The sequence below is a fragment of the Vulpes vulpes genome, chromosome 15 (genome assembly GCF_048418805.1).
Source record: "Vulpes vulpes isolate BD-2025 chromosome 15, VulVul3, whole genome shotgun sequence".
In the NCBI taxonomy this organism is placed as follows: Eukaryota; Metazoa; Chordata; class Mammalia; order Carnivora; family Canidae; genus Vulpes; species Vulpes vulpes.
The window spans coordinates 85,603,316-85,620,974 of NC_132794.1; the positions used below are offsets into that span (position 1 = coordinate 85,603,316).

The window sequence follows — 17,659 nt, forward strand, 5'->3', positions numbered from 1 at the left end:
ATCATCATCAGTCATGGTAATTAATACTTACCATGCATTTTACATGTGCCAGACATTGGGTTACATAATTTACATTATTGATGCAATCCTCTCAGCTATCCTCGGATACTGGTATGAGTATTAACCCCATTGTTTTTCTAAGAAAATGGAGTCTCCCCTGAGACGTACCTTGTCCAAGGTTAGTTAACTGCTAAGTGGTATAACTAAGGATTGTAATCCAAGGAGCCTAGACTCTTAGTTTCTCAAGATCCAGAAAAAGAAAATTGAGAGTAAGCTTTTAAAGGAACAGAAGAATTATGTTCATTTCAGTGTCTGTTGATTGAGTAGCCATACTCACTGATGCTTAATGGGCTTAGCTGTGTTCAGTGTGGCAGTTCTAACCCTGGTTCTGTACTAGAACCACAGTGTCCAGGCCCCACTCTAGACCCTCTGAATCAGAATCAGTAGGGTAGGGTACAACGTGAATGTTTTTTCAGAGTTTCCCTGGTGATTCTATGATTCTATGGAGTTGAGAACCACTGTCCAGGAGCTTTAACTGAGCTCTTTGCTCTTTGGTCAGGACATTTGGGGAATATTTACTGTCTTAAAGTCCCTGACACTGCTTGGGTTCTCAGAAGTGGCAGGGTTGAGCTGAAAGCTCGCCTGAAAAGTGATGACTGACAAGCCCTTCTTTCTGTGCATTGAACCTACCATTCACCCAGCAAGTGTCAGCTGATTCGTTTTTACCGCTTCACCTTATTCCTCATAAAACGTGAGTTACAAGCAAGGTGATGTCAGTGACACGCAGGCTCCCCAGCTCTTCTGACTAAATTATCCACACAAAGAGAAAGGAGCTCATCACAGTAATGTGTCTTCCCAATTAAAAATGCAGGACTTTAAAAAATTCATGCACACCTGAAGTTGAATGTTAAGAATGCAACAGAAATTTAAATGCAGCAAAGAGAATGTAAGCTGATTGATTGAGAACCGTTATCACAGGCCACATGTCCCACCCCTTCCCCCTTACTCAGGCACAAGGGTCATGAGCCTGCTGTAAGTAATTGCAGGATCATTTCTGGCGTGACCATACTCACTCCTCCACTTTCTGGAGCATTGCCACTTCTCCTGAGAAAGCTCACGGATCCCTAGCTCCACTCAGCCCCTTTCTGTCAGTCAGAGGCCCTGGGATGGGTAATTTCCAGTGAAAAGAACCAAAGAGATGATGCAAATCATCCTCCCTTAGTCTCTGGAGGCTGGGAGAGGTTGCCACACCTCAGAGTGAACTCCAGGAAGTCCTTTCTCCTTTCTGACTGGGTTTGCAATAAATTTGTGGGCAAATTTATTAACACTTAAGATGAAGCTGGGGAATGGATTGATGGTCCACTCCTTTCTGAAGGGAGAGTTCTGAAAGGGAGAGCCCTTTTTGAATATTCTAACCATACCATGGCAGGAATGACTCCGTATTTTCTAAAGTATAGTATTCTCTCAGTATCTCAGTTTTTAGCATAGAGTCTGGTAGAAATCTTTCTCAAAATTGCACAGATAAATTATAGCCACTTCCTCCAACTCCTATAAGCAGCTTCCTTGACCTGAACAAAGCAGACCCTAGTACAGTGCTCCCGTTCCTGATCATTTCACATGTAGCCATCCTGGTTCCCCAATCAGATTATAAATTTATTAAGGACAAGAAGTGGCCATACCATTTTCCTACTCTCCATGATGCAAGCATAATGCCAAGTATGTGAAAAACAGGACAGTGTCATCTTAGGAACATGGTCTCTGGAGTCAGCCAGCCTGAACTGAAAGTCGACCACAGTGACTTCACCATTTATGGCTAGGTGTGATTTCAGGCAAGTTATTTGACCCCTTTGTTTCTAATTACCTTATATGTAAACTGGAAGTAATCATAATATTAGGGGATTAAATGTAATGGCCATGTGAAGTTGACAGCACAGTATCTGGCAAGGAGTGGGAGCCACTGTTCTCACTCTGGCAATTTATTACATGCTTTGTCATGAACACGTGCCCACCGCCTTCTGTTCTTTGGAGCTTCTCCCATAGGGGAGTTTATGGTGAGGTGAATTTGAATGTATGTCTCTCAGTTTATGATGTGGTAGCTTGTATAGTCCTTCCTACACATTTATTTTTTTTCCTTCCTGCACATTTAAAGAATGTGTTATGTGTCCAGTTAGTTCCTCTGCCTCACACTGAAATTTTTTTCATGTATGCTTCGACCCAATTAATTTATGTTTGCACAGCTGTGCAGGAAGAATGGAAGATGTTAATGAGGATTAATGCTTGCTGACTGACTAACCATATTGGTATCCTCCTCCCCCTGCTTGTGAGAAATGAAAATCCTATCTCTTATCCAGTTACAGCCACACTCCTTATTCTCCTGCTCTACATTTATTGGCTTAACAAGAGGGTATATTTTGGCAGGTGTGGCTCAAGTCTCCAGGTTGAAAGTAGGCTTAGAGTGTTTTTCCTTCTTAAAAAACTCTCTCCCTGCCTGAATTTGGGGGAGTTTAGGGTACTTAAGAGTTATTCTGAAGATGAAGGACCAGAAGTTCCTGCCTGTGCTGGAATCATTCATGTAAGCAGAGTTCCATGTACACTGAAGAATGGAGCATGGAGGAGGGGAGGGTGGCCAGGGCAGACGGGCCACCAGCTCCCATACTATCACTTAATTTATCTCTCTGCTGTGGTCTGCAAGAGGATTTATTGTAAAAGGATATGGGTGTCAAAATAGGAAAAAATGAAGTCTTATTCATTTTTTTAATAATCAGACTACAAAAACTGTAACTTAGAAAGTCAAACCAGCTTCTGTGTTGTTAGCTCTTATCCTCTTTTTTCCTTCTAAAATATATCTTTCTTCTTCACATTTTATTCTACTCTTTTGCAGAGAAAATTTAAATGTAGGAGGCAATGAAAAAATTTTGAGTGGCTTAACATAAATACCTTTGTCAGTATATATATCTTTGAGTCCATATTTTCTCAGTTATGTACCAAGGGACCAACCAATAATAAATTATTCTTGCAAGTTGTAACTTTCAGGGATGATCAGATATCCACTGGGCTCTGCTGTCCAGCATTGTCATAGGTGGCTGCTGAAACAGCAATATGTTTCATTTTCTCCTCTGGAAATTTGGTCTCCCTACACATTGGGTATAATGTGGACCTTGAAATAATTAAAATTTCACAGGGTGTGCAGGCAAAACTAAAAGCCTGGGCTTGGTGGCATGCCAGGCCCCCTCTTCCATTTCTAAGGGTCACGTCAAGTTCGTGACATGGATATAGGACGATGTTGTCCCCTTCCTGCTGAGCACAGTGAAAGGGAACCCAGATCCCGGACGGACAGCCCCTGCACAGTTTAGTCACGTCTGGTGCATCAGTGGAAAATGTGACAGGCTGTCAGAGGCTGACACTGTGGTGATTGGACAGCTTTCCCGTATTAGCTGCATGGGGGCAGTTTAGGATAAATTTGCTTCCATATCTCTGTCTACCAGCTCTTTGGCTAGGATTCGGCAAAAAATGGAATGAAAATGAAAAATGCTGACCCTGGACACTAAATTTAAGGTGAATATATTCATGGCTACTGTTACTCATACAGTAGCCTGGGACAGTAACAGCACTAGGCTTGTTTTTTTTCCTTTTCCCCAGATGTCCTGCATAATGAGAATTAGGCCTCATCCCTGGATATGGACCATGGTTAAAATGTGGCCTGAAAAGAATCAGAACCCATAGGCCAGGATAAGACTATCAGATGGAGTCTTGATCTAATGCACACTCTGCATTTTTACGCAGGAGGGATTTGGGCTGCCCATAGAAGGACCTCCTGTAGTCATGAGTGATAATAGTGTTCCTCTTCCCATGGTCCTCTCCCTGGGTGCTGATTCAAATATAAGTCCCCTCGAAGGCTTATAGGCCTTCTGGAGTAGTGTGGAGGTTTCTTCTCCAGTGACCACGGGATCCAGCATCAGGGACTGAAGCATCATTGGGAGTGAGGGGTGACTATCCCCTGATTCTTCCATGACTAGACTAACTCATGACTCATGAGGGGAGGGCCCTCCCTGAAAAGCTCTTCTCAGACAGTGGTGCTGGGTCATTTTCTGGTCTTGAAGACCCTTATGACACTAATATGGTTTTCCATCCATTGGTTCTTTTTTCTAGCAGCTGGCCTGGATGCATTCAGAGCCAGATATTAAATATGAGTCCTGCAGAGCTCAGGCATCCAAATCCCAAACCCTAGCCAACATTTAGCCCTTGAGCCCCTGCCCCATCCCAGTCATTTAGGCCATCACCCCTCAAACAGTCTTCAGCAAAACAGAGATTGCATTTTCTTTCAAGGATAAGGAGAGCCCATACTTTGAATCCCTAAAGCAGATCTCTTTGGAGGCAAGGAGAAATTGATTACTTCTGTTTTTGATAACTTTATTGATAGTCTTCTTTATTTTGATAGCTTTATTAAGTGGTTTTTGACCTATTCACAGATATGTGCAGCCATCACCACAATTTCATTACTTCATAAGGAAACCCCATACCCTCTAGCTATCAGCCTCCATTCTCCTCATGCTGTCTCCCCTCCCCCACCCAGCAGCATTCACTGATCTACTTTCTGATCTCTAAGTTTCCCTATTCCCTATTCTAGACCATCATATGAATGTGCACTCTTTTGTGACTGGCTTCTTTCACTTAGCATAATGTATTTTTAAATTTTAATACCAGTGTACTGAACACAATATAATATTTTTAAGGTTCAAGGTACATCTCTACTGTAGCATGTGTAGGTACTTTGTTTTTTTACCTCTGAATAATACTCCATTGTATGAACATATGACATTTTATTTATCTATTCATCAGTTGTTAGACATCAGATTCTTTCCACTTCTTGTCTGGTATAAATAATACTGCTGTGAACATCCATATGCAAGTGTTTGTGTGGACATATGTCTTCATTTCTCTTGGGTACATATCCAGGAGTGGAATTATGGAGTTTTATAACTGTGTTTAACCTCCTGAAGAACTGCCAGACTATTTTCCAAAGCAGCGACACCTTTCTGCATTCCCACTAGCAGTGTGTGAGGGTTTCTATATCTTGACCAGCATTTCTTAGTGTCCGCCTTTTTGGTTATAGCCATCCTAATGGATATGAGGTAATATTGCATTGTAGTTTTGATTTGTATTTTCCTGATAGCTAATGATGTTGAACACATTTTGCTGTGCATATTGGCCATTTGTACATCTTTGGAGAAATGCCTATTCAAATCTTTTGCCTATTTTTAAATTTCTTTTATTATTGAATTCTTTATATTTCTGGATAGAAGTCTATTTTCACGTATGTGTGTGTGTGTGTGTGTGTGTGTGTATAGAGGTACAGGTATGGACGTGGATATAATGAATGCAAGTCAAGAAAGTAGCAAAGAAGGCTTACAACTTTAATTCATAGTGAAACTTGTTAAGTATTTTCTTTGGACATTGATCTCATTCTCAGTCGTCTTTTTCAGATTTGCCCTACTAGCAACAATGGTTAAGTCAAATTTTGTATCTTCCTTCTCCCCCAAATTCTTTCTGAACTCCAGTCTGCATAGTTTCTCACTCCTCTTCTGCCTGAGCTTGTATTATATAGGCCATTTTTCTTATTATCTAAATTCTGCACCCCAGAGCAATGGCAGATTGTCATCTGCAAACTTGTGCATTACATGGAATGCATCCAAGGCAAGGCTGATTAAGGAGGTCACCACTTTACAGTAATGTACTTCATTATGTACAAGTGGTGGGACCAAGACTAGGCTGAAACGAGCAGGATGCCTGAGTGGTAACTTTTAAGGAGGCACTCAATCTCAGGGTCTGGCTGGTGTTAGCTCTCTACTTATCAACTAATGCTTCCTTAAATTTTGAGCCCTATACCTAGCTCACTTTTCTCACTTTAGTCCCAGACCTGGGTAGAGGATCTAAGAGAATCTGTGGTTTAGAAATGCCTATCATCTTTTTAGCTCAGGAATGGCCTTGACTAATCCCTCTCATATACCTTAATGCACATATTGTTAAAATACAAGCTAAGAATGGTTCCTCATTTTTGAAGCATTCAAAAAAAATCAAAAGAAGAATGATATTTCATGGCATGTAAAAATTATATGGATTTGAAATTTCAGTGTTCACAAATGAAGATTATTAGAACACAGCCTCATTCATTCCTTTTAGTACTCATGTATTTTTCTGTAGCTGCTTTCTCCTTGTAACAGCATAGTCAGGGAGTGCTAATTGAGACTATATGTCTTGGAAAGACTAGAATATTTATTATCTGACCCTGTAAAGTAAAATTCCCCCTGGTTTAGAACATCCCTCTCTACCTTGCTAGTTTCTACACATCCTTTAGTCCTGAGCTTAGATTTCACATCCTCTTGGTGGTCCTTTCCTGTGAACCCCTCCCCAGCATGGACCCCAGTCCAGAGTTTCAGCCAGTGCCGATATGTATTTCTCGAATGATTCCTTGAATTATAAGTAAAGAAAAGCAGTTTCCGCTCACTGCTGAGGTCTCCTTCTCTCCTTCCCCAGACCCAGTGCAGGCTTATAAGCTGTCCTCCCTTTGACCATTGGAGCTTGGAAACACTTTCTTTGAGCAATATCTAGGACAGAATCAGAATTTCCCATTGCTATTCAGAAAGGCCTTTTTCAGTCCTGTGAACCCAGAGACCTATGCTTGTTACCTCCACAGACTTGGCCTGAAAGACAAAGAGGGGACATTTGTAGATCTCCTTGTCTGTGACCATTTCAATTGCAAACCCCCCTGGGAAAGTTTCCATATGTTTTGCGTTTACAAGGGGAGCATCTAAGACTGCTGTTTATCTGCAGTGGGCCACAGAGGAAAGAAACCCCCTCCTCAAAGATCCTGGAGCTCTGTCCCTGTCCTTCGGAACCTGTAGTCCCGTACAGGCACAGATTTCCACCATGGACCAGAGGGGATCTAGCTTCTGTTTCTCAGTGGTGGTCAGAGGTGGGGTTGGTAGTAAAGGGATAGGGTCAGTATGCTGTGTTGAGGAGATCATTCTTAAGTTGGGGAGGTATTTGGTCAGTTTCTTCATACCATCTGACCCCCAGTACTATCAGGAATAAACTTGAGGCAGCATCCTCCCCCACACACCCAAAATAAGACCTAAGTATCAATTCCAGCTCTCCCATTAACTGGTTGTATGACCTTAAGCAGGTCACTGCTGAGATTTTTAGTTCCTTTGAAAACGAAGTAAGGATAGGGGTGCCTGGTTGGCATAGTCGGTTAAGCGTTTGAGTCTTGATTTTGGCTCAGGCCATGATCTTGAGTTATAGAATCCAGCCCTGCATCTGGCTCCTTGCTCAGTGTGGAGTCTGCTAGACATTCTTTCTCTCCCTCTCTGCCTGTTCCTCCCCCCTGCTCATGCTCTCTAAATAAATTAATAAATACTTTTTTAAAAAGTGAGGGCAGACATGTATTCACTGTCTGCTGTGTGCTATAAAATTTGCATATGTTAATACATTATAAGTTACACATTTCATCTTATCTCTGAAAGCCCAACAATCTGTGATTTTCCTGATTTAAGTCTTAACTCTGGATTTATGGTGGAGTAAATATTCTACCTCCCGCAGCAGTGCCTCCTAGAGGCTTGATTTGGAGAGAACGTTGTAGTCCCTCTCCAGCACTTGCAGTAGTGAATGGGCGCAGGAGAGATGCTTCTTCATCAATGGCTAAGCCCTGAAATGCCTATAGCAGTAAAAAAGCAAGCACTTGGTGGGCTTTTACCGTATGCTAGGCACTGTGCTTTCCAGACATGACCAAGGTCACACATTGTGAGGACTCCAGCCTTGGTTGGGCTGTCTCCAAAGCCCATTCTCATAACCACTCCTCAGAGGTTCCTCTGGAAGATTCTGATGTAACTCATCCCTATAACTTGGCAAGAGGTTCTGTTCCCTTATTAACTGTGCAAACTTTGAGCTGGATGAGCCCTTAAGCTGTTTCTCTGTCTTCAAATGTGATCTGGGTGTGACCTTTGGATGAAATGGAAGATGTGGGGAACAATACCAATTCTTAATGTGAGGGGTGTGTTGGCTCTTGAAATGGCTAAGATTTATTTTTATGACTCAGCCTGCTAGGGGGAGGAAACCAAGCCCAAAGGTTTGAATTTTTCACTGAATTGCTGTAATTTAAAAGTACATTTTGAGAGTTTTATAAGTAAGTAAGCAAGAACAGAGTCCAAAGCAAACTGCACACATCTGACTCAGAATCTATAGCTTATTCATGATCATGCTAGAATGACCAAAACTGGTGCAAACATAGTTTAGTATTTTTCCATTTTAATTTAAAGTTTTCTGTGATCTTTGAGGGTTCTGACCAACTGCCCTAAGTATGAAAAACATTGCTCAGGAACATTTCTTTCCGTAGTCCCACCATTTTCACCTCCTTCACAGGGCTGTAAGGTTGGAGGGAAAAAAAATGAGGCTGGTTGTATATTCAGATGCTTGGCAAACATTATAAAATGACCCCGGGGTTATAAGTTTTCTCTTCTTACTCCAGGCTCTGAGGCTTCAGCTTGAGGTACCTGGGGGAAAAGGGGATTCCGAAACTATTCTGGAGGCAGCAAAACAAAGCCAGAGTCAGCTGTTTCCTTTCTATAAACGCTGTAAGCATCCAGGGGAACCTGCTTACTGAAACCTGACCCTTTGGTTTCCTCATTGTGAGGCTGGCCTAGTTTTCATAACTTCATTTTAAACTTGAGATTAGGTGATTTTTGTCACCAACACCTACTTCATCTTATCCCTGTGTTTTTAATGTTTTTTTTTTTAATTATTTATTTATGATAGTCATACAGAGAGAGAGAGAGAGGCAGAGACATAGGCAGAGGGAGAAGCAGGTTCCATGCACCGGGAGCCTGACGTGGGATTCGATCCCGGGTCTCCAGGATCGCGCCCCGGGCCAAAGGCAGGCGCCAAACCGCAGCGCCACCCAGGGATCCCCTATCCCTGTGTTTTAATAAAACAAGGAATCAATTTATTTGTATACCACGTTGAGCAGCCTACCTTCAGAAAATTTAGCATCAAATTATAAACAGTGACACTTTAACAGTGAATGTGGATGTGTCTCGAGAGCCAGCATGTGGGAGTTTGGCAGTTGGAAAACCCCATGGCTTCAGTTTTTCCAGATTGTGTACCCTTCCATCACATAGTAATTTCTTAGCTTTGAAAAACTTAGCCTTGAAAAACTCTTCTAGAATAAGAGAAGTGTTCATTTGAGTTCTAAATTGGTGATCCAAAACTGGCTTAGTAGCAGATTCATTATTTTTCTCTTTAATGGGGCCAAAGAAAATGGTCTCATGTCCTGGATGGACCAGCAAGTTCTTCTTTTGTTGGCCACATACCAAATAAGGGCACTGTAGTGTGGGTATGACTCTGCCATGACTAATATTTTGTGAGGGTAATGCCATTATTGTGGCGACCATCTTTTCCAAATAAAAAGTTGGGAACTTTTTGTTGAGAGGACAGAGGGGCAGAATATTTGAAATTGAGACTGACTTAGGAAATCCAGAATGATTGGTCTTGGAGTTGCTGTTGATCACAATACAAAGGAGAAAGAATGTGAGTGAACTAGAGCACATCTACTTTGTTGCAAGAAAAATGAGGAGCTTCAAAATGAATGACTTGGTAGTGGTACTAAGTGTGTTGTAGAGACAACACATTAGAAGCCCAGAACAGAATCTAGCAAATGTTTTTCTCAAAGTTTTTGTTTTTCTGTATTTTTTCCAAGTACTTGGTAGCTACTGTGCTTTGGAAGTATAAAGGTAGTAAAATAGATTTCGTTGAAAGACTAGGATATGCTCAGCTAAATAAGGGTTGTCTCTTTCTAAGAAATCACCTTGAAAGGCAGACTCCATTTTCCACTTATGTTACCATTATGCAAAATGTCTTCATCCTTTGAGCTTGGATGGGCATTTTAGAAACAGTCCATTCAAGCATCCTAGCTAAAGGTGATTTAGCTCAATTTGATATAGGACTGTGAAGGATAGGATTGGTTTTATTAGGGGCCTTATAAACAGACAAGAGGTGAAAGGAGGTATCTGGAAATGTTTTGAGTAAAGGTAAAATTATAAGTTCTGCATACAACATGAACTGGTATACAAACTTGGTCATTGCTTCACAGTCTTGCTCAGTATCAATGGATAGTTCGGACATACCCACAAACCCACAATGCCCATTTGGCTTGTACTCAGTCTCATGTACACGAAGCTCATATCACAGGTGAGAATGAAATTTAGCCCCATCTCCACAAGCCTTCTTGGCCAAGTGCTCTTGTACAGGGTGCACCTGCTCAACCATACAAGGTGATCCTGGTGAACCATACCATGTGGAAGACAATCAGAGGAGCTACTGAAGAACAAAGCTATAATTGGATTTTTTCTTGGATTCGTATATAATGTGCTCAGCACAATGGAGTCTGTAAGTTCTAGTGGTCTGAAATATAAACAAATAGTGCAAATGCTTTTCTAGGTAAATATAAAATAAGTATTTGATAACTTCATGAACTGTAGAATTCTCCAGCTTGGAGGCCCATCTTCTATAACCTTTTTCACTCCCTCATTTTATGGATAAAGTAGACAAGTCCCTCCACAGTGGAAATTATTTGACCAGATTCACGTAGCTAATAATGGAAGACACAGAACTAGAATCTGGATCCTCATCTCTCAAAATAGGATGAAAATATATGATACAGCCTTTCACATAGTAGGTGCTCTATTAATGTCAGCTGATTCTGAACCCCAAAGCCAGAGACATGGATTCCTGATACGTCACCTGCCCTGGCATAGTTCATGATAAATAATGGTGGAGGCCACGTGCCTTATCTTTCATTTGTTCCACAGTTTTCCCAGATTGTAAATGATCGTGGTTGGTGCATATTCAGTTACCTTTTTTCTGTGTTCTCTGGTCCATTCCAGTTTTCACAGCTTTTCCTATCTTCAGTTCTTTAAGAAGCTGGCTCATCTTATTGCAATAACATTGTCGGTTCTTTAAGTACTCTGAGGTGCCCTTTAAATTTGAGTGTAGCCAAGTTTTGTTGAGTTCATTTCTCCCCTTCGTCTAGTTTCTTTCCATCCTTCACTTGGCAGGTAGCTCTCTGGTTAACGACCAGGTCTTCAAAGCATATGGAGCAGCCGTGGGATCCCTCCCAGTCTCTCAGGAGGATATTTTCCTGTGTTCTTTTTCTCTTATTTATGGGATGTGGAGCCAGTGAGAGACACTGAGCCCAGCAGGAAGGGCCAAACTGGGCCCAAGTAATTGAGCCAGCAATCCCAGGCTCATAAAACATTAGCACTGGAAGCGCCTTGGAGACTGCCAACTCCAGCTCTTCATTTTACAGAGAAGGAAACTGAGGCTGAAAGGAAGGCCTGGGTCCACTCAGGCATCAGTTTCACAGCCAGGTCTGGAATCTGGGTTGCTCCCAAGCCAACTCTCCTGCCCTGTGCCAGATGCCAAACACTGTTTCTGACCATAGGCAAGGAGTGAATTGATTGTATTATAACAGATAAGTTATTCGAGGTATAAGGCTCCATAGTGGTTAAGTAAGTTTGGGAACCAGCTGGCCTATGTTCAAATCTGACTCTCTACTTACTTGCACTGTGACCTCATGAAAGTTACTTAACCTCTCTGTGCCTCTATTTCCTATCCTCTAAAGTGGGGATTATAATTTAACCTACTTATTGGGATTGTTGTAAGATTAACAGGTTGTTCTATGTTAAATGTTAACAAATGTTAATAAAAATGTTATTAATTTTAAAGCATTTAGAACAGTTCTTGGCACTGCTGTTATTTTCTTTTTGATTCTTAAGCCTCAATTTTTAACGAAAATTCTGAATTATCTCCCTACAAATACAAAGTTTTCTCTAGGAACCCTGAGGGAATAACTCTAAATTGTGGGATAGTCTCCAAGTGCTATAAGAGTGGCAGGGGGGTTTGTATAGTCTGAGAAGGCTTCCTGGAGGAGGTGGGCTATCATTTGGGTTCTGTCAGGAGTTAGGATTGTTCTGCCTACAGTGGGCAAAGTGTTCCATCATAAGAAAATTGACCATCTTTCTTCTTGCTGAAGTCCACATTTGGTTTATTCCAAATGTAATATTGATTTCAGAGGCCTTCTGGCATCTTGCCTTAGCCATTTTCCCCCAAGGAAATTGCTTCATATAAAATTTAAAGTGACATAATTTTTCTCAACAGAATAGGAATCTCCCTGTTTTGTTTTCAAAGCACCTCTTGTGAAAATTGCCTTCTATGCTTTGCAAAGGTTGTTGGCAGCATCTGTTGATGTAAAGCAAAAAGGACTGGTCTGTTTGTTTGTTCATATAGTTGGTTTTTGGTATTGAAATGAGCACCTATCTGACTCACCATCTAAAACTGAGGCTAGGAAAACCCTACACCTAGCCTTCTAGCCTCCTCTCTTGGCTCTCCCAATTTTAATCTGTCCAGGCACCATTACCTGAATCTCATTTCTGTCATTCCCTTACTTTCTTTTGTATGCAAGGTTGTTGCATGTATGTGTATACTTAAGAACTATATAATAATACTAAATTCCACTGCATTTTATACTTTAAAAGTTAATTAGTTGTATGTCACATTATTTTCACCTTAATATTAAAAACTATGCATTTTTAAAGAAAAAAAATGGTCATGGGAGGAAAAAGAGAGAGGCAAACCAAAAAACAGACTCTTTACAATGGAGAACAAACTGATGGTTAGAAGAAAGGAGGTGGATGGGGGATGGGTGAAATAGGTGATGGGAATTAGGGAGTGCACTTGTGATGAGCACCAGGTGTTGTAAGGAAGTGTTGAATCACTAAATTGTACATCCGAAACTAATATTAGACTGTATGCTAACAAACTGGAATTTAAATAAAAACTAAAAAATAACAAATAATAAAATAAAATTTAAATTTAAAAATATGCATTTTTAGTTTTAGTTGTTTTGAACTTTTCATAAAGGCATAGTATGTGTAATTTTTAAAATTTTTATGCATTATATTTCTTTTTTAAAAGAAAATAAGTTATTTATTCATGAGAGACACAGATAGAGAGAGGCAGAGACACAGATAGAGGAGAAGCAGGCTCCATGCAGGTAGCCTGTTGTGGGACTCTATCCCGGGACTCCAGGATCATGCCCTGGCCTGAAGGCAGATGCCAAACTGCGGAGCCACCCAGGGATCCCCATGCATTATATTTCTAAGTTTTATTTATACTGTTATATGTTTTAGTTTGTTTTGATTGCTGTATAATATTCCTCTGTGTAAATATAGCATAGCTTCCTCAGGCATTTTCCAGTTGATATGCATTTAGGTTGTTTTTATGTTTATGCTATTTTAAATAGTTCTTCCATGACTTTTTTTTTGTCTATGTTGCTTGTTATACACGTCTAAAATTTTCTCTTGGACGTATACCTAGGAGTGGAATTGCTGGAACATAGGGCATGTGAATATTCAATTTAGAAGATAGTGGTAAACTGTTTCCTAAAGTGGCTGCACCAATTTAGACTATATGCCCTGCCCCTTCCCCCACCCCCTGTGATATATAGAAGATTCTATGAATCTGTATCCTTTCTAATACTTGGTATATTCCAACTTATTTTTGCCAGTCAAGCAGGTTTAAAAACTTTTCTCTGAGGTTCATTTGGTATTTCCTGATCACTAGTAATATTAATCATATCTTTACATTGTCATTGTTTTTTTATTTGTGTTTGTGTGTGTGTGTTGTTTTGTTTTGTTTTAAAGTAGGCTCCACACCCAGCATGGAGCCCAACATGGGGCTTGAACTCATGACCATAGATTGAGAACTGACCTGAAATCAAGAGTCGGACACTTAACCAACTGAGCCGCCAAGGCACCATCATTGTTTCTTTTTCTATGAAATGCCTTAGATCTTTTGCCCATTTTCTATTGGGTTGCTTGTGCTTCTGATTGATGTGTAGTTTTTGTATATTCCTGATATCCATTTTCATTTGCATGTATTGCTGATATTTTTCCCAGTTTAAAATTTTTTTTGGTAAAATTTCTCTCAATAAGATATACAAAAATTTAATTTAAATAGTCAAATTTATTTAAGTTTTATTTTATGGTCAATGCTTTTTGTTTTTAAGAAAACTTTCTCTACCTGAAAGCTAAAAGTATTCATTTGTATTTTCTACTATGAGTTTTATTTTTGACAATTTAATTCTCTAGTCTGTTTAAATCCTTGATTTTATATATGGTATGAGGCAGGGATTTCACTTTAATCTGTTTTCATATCAGTATCCATTTTCTAGCTGTAATCTGACATGCCCCTCTTGTCATATATCAAAGTTCCATACATGCACCAGTCTTCTCTGAGCTCCTAACCTAGCTCTTTGGTTAGTTTATCCATCACTGTGCCAATAACATTAGGATGTATAACAACTTCTTTTGAGAAGTGTCCTTACTATTCTTGGCTCTTTACTCTTTGCAATCAATGATGATGATGATGATGATGATGATCATGACCGATGACTGAGGACGGAAACATCACATAGTTACAGAGAAATATACAAGCAGTACAAAGGGAAACACAGTGATGTAACTGGTACCAAAATCAGCAAATGGAAATTAGCACCCCACAAGCCTTACTTGAATCATCTTCCAGTCTCTCTCTCTCTGTCCCCCAAAAGTAACCAGTCTTGTCTTCTAACACCATACATTCATTTGGCCTATTTTTGAACTTCATATAAATGAATTCATAGAAGGTACTATTTTGTATGGTTTCCCCCAGCATTATATTGTGCAATCCATCCCTGTAGTTGTAGTTTGTGCATTCTCATTGCTATGTACTATTCCATTCCATTTCATGACTATCCTACTCTTTATATACTCTACTCTTAATAGTCATTTGAGTTGTTCTCAGTTTGAAGCTATTGTGAATAGTACTATTCTGTACCCTGCCAGCCTCCAAGCCCTTCCCTGAGCTGATTCCCTCTTCCTGTTATTCTTCCATTCCCTCTGCTACTTAAGACTCTGGCCATTTTATAAAGCCTTGGTAAGTAAGGCCCATCCCTTTTGGGAATCTTTCATAGACCATCCCAGTATACCAAGCTATTCTCTGTTAGGGCATCTAACCTTGTAGCTCATGAGTTGAACCCTAACTGCAATACTTGGAAGGTTTTTTGCAGGAGAAAGAGGAGGAGGAAGAGGAGAAGGAGAAAATGAGAAAGTTTTACAAAGCAGTTAATATCTGGCAGATAGGAACTAATCAGATCTAATTACTTGCCAGGGAAGAATTGGAAAAATTTTTCCTAAACATGTAAACATTGAGTTCACTTTAGTCATATGCAAGGAAAGGATGGAGTACAAAGCTCCCAAGAATTTGTGTATGTCAAAGAGATAATGGGGATAACCAATTTCCATTTCATCCTTCTCAGGAGAAAGTGTAGGCCAGGTTCATAGCATGATGTAATGGAGAAAATGACTGAAGTTGTTAATGACTTATGCGCTTCTACCCTTAACTATTGCCAGTTTATGGGATGGGATACTTAGAAGAAGTTGAAGCAGATTATTAATACTTAGTTGATTTTAATGCTGTCAGATGGCTATGTAATGGAAACTTGTTGAAAAGATTTCCTCAACTGTTTTTTCAGATTAGGGACTTTGGGGACCAAAAGGCTCTGTGCAGTAGTGGTTTGAAATGCATCTTTTTTTTTTTTTTTTTTTTTTTTTTTTTTTTACTAATGAGACAAGGATCTGAATAAACTTAATTAGAAGATGCAAAAAAAAAAAAAAAATCCAAACCAAACAAAAACAATGTAATGCAGATTTGTTAAAATAAGTAAAGATGCTCAGACTCAAACTGGACATGACACTTGAACATTTTTTGATTAATTCATTTATTTAACAAATATTTATCAAGCACCTGCTACTATGTGCCAGTACTGCTAAGGAGCTAGAGAAACAGTGAAAAAAAACAGAAGCATCTCTGCACTGTTGAAGTATGGTAGTTGGGATATAGGTTCTCTATCTTTAACAATGACCAAAAATAGAAGTGGCTTAAATAAGATAGACATATGTTTCTTTGTCACTTAAGAGTGGTCTGTGGTTATTTAGAAATTTTACCCTACAAACATCCTCCAGGGACTCAGGGTCATTCTGGTGTATTTCTGTTATCCACATGGTCCAGATGGCTCAGCATTTCATCCATGTTCTCAATGACAGGAAGAAGAAGAGGAGGAAAAAATGGCATGCGTATTCCTTTTATTTATTTTTATTTTTATTTTTATTTTTTTTGCGTATTCCTTTTGACACACCCCAGAAGTTGTCTACATCACTTTCCAAAACATGCCATTAGCCAGAATTTTGTTACATGATCATTACTACCTCATTCCAAAGAAAACTGGGAAATAGAGTGTTGATTCTGAAAGATCTTAGACACAGATAAATTCAAGGGCATTATGTCTATGGGAGAGTGTATACTGGAGGACTAGTAGTCTTTGCTACATTCTAGTACAGGGAAAAACACATTAGACAACAAATATTATATAGTCAGATGATATGTGTTAAATCAACATACAGAAATAGAGGATAAAGGTGAAGAAAAAGGTACTATTTTAATAAGAGAGGGAATAATTCTCTGATTAGGTGACATTTTATCAGGAGTCATATGGAGAATATGTAATTCTCACATTTCTAAGTGTTTCTAAGCTCACAGACTTGGAGAGTTACTTAATTGCAGAAGAGAATCACAGTTTTTCTTTTTCTTTTTTTAAAATTTTTAAAATTATTATTATTTTTAAAGGATATCTTTTTTTTTTTTTTATGATAGTCATCACACGGGGAGAGAGAGAGAGAGAGGCAGAGACACAGGCAGAGGGAGAAGCAGGCTCCATGCACCGGGAGCCCGATGTGGGACTCGATCCCGGGTCTCCAGGGTCGCGCCCCGGGCCAAAGGCAGGTGCCAAACCGCTGCGCTACCCAGGGATCCCAGAATCACAGTTTTTCATGAGTAAGAATCACACTTTAAGATTTTGCCAGCTGTCTTGGCTTGTCTGGGTGATCAAACTTCAGCTCCATCATTGTAGCTCATTATAAGAGAACCTGATCCATCTGAAAAACAACTATATTCATCATAAAGATATGTCATTCCATCAATCTTGGCAATGAGCGTATACATCCCAGAGCAAGCCAGAAATTTCTGATTATGTGGTCAAACATTGAGCAGTGCTAGAGACCGGTGGGCATTATGAAAGTATATTCTTCATCATGAGACTACTGAAATTGAAACTTAAAGTCACCATTAGTAAAATAAACCTGGATAGAGAAATTGAAATGTGTTGGGACTGAATGGAGTCCATAGTTCTTGAAGATCTCTCAGCATGTCAAACACACCAGTATTCTCATCAACACGACTAAAATTGAACAGTAACAGGCAAACCGCCTATACACCAGTAGGCTTATGGTCATCTGACTCATTACTTGAATGCCCTTGTATTTTTATATATTATCTCCCTGACTAAGGCCTTAAATTTTTTTTTTAAAAAGGGTAATACATATTTCTTATAAAGAAAAAATGGTGTATAAAATCTTCAAAGTGATTGGTTCTTCCTTCTCCAAACTCCCCTACCCCTATTTTGCCTCCAAATTAACTGTTTGTTCTGGCTCCAGACCTTTTCCTAAGAATT

The 17,659-nt window shown here is 39.7% G+C and overlaps 1 protein-coding gene across 4 annotated transcripts in view; it reads left to right on the top strand.

The window, feature by feature from the left end:
- The window catches only part of PLCE1 (phospholipase C epsilon 1), a 310,445-nt gene that overhangs the window by 44,266 nt on the left and 248,520 nt on the right, over positions 1 to 17,659 (top strand). The window lies entirely within an intron of this gene.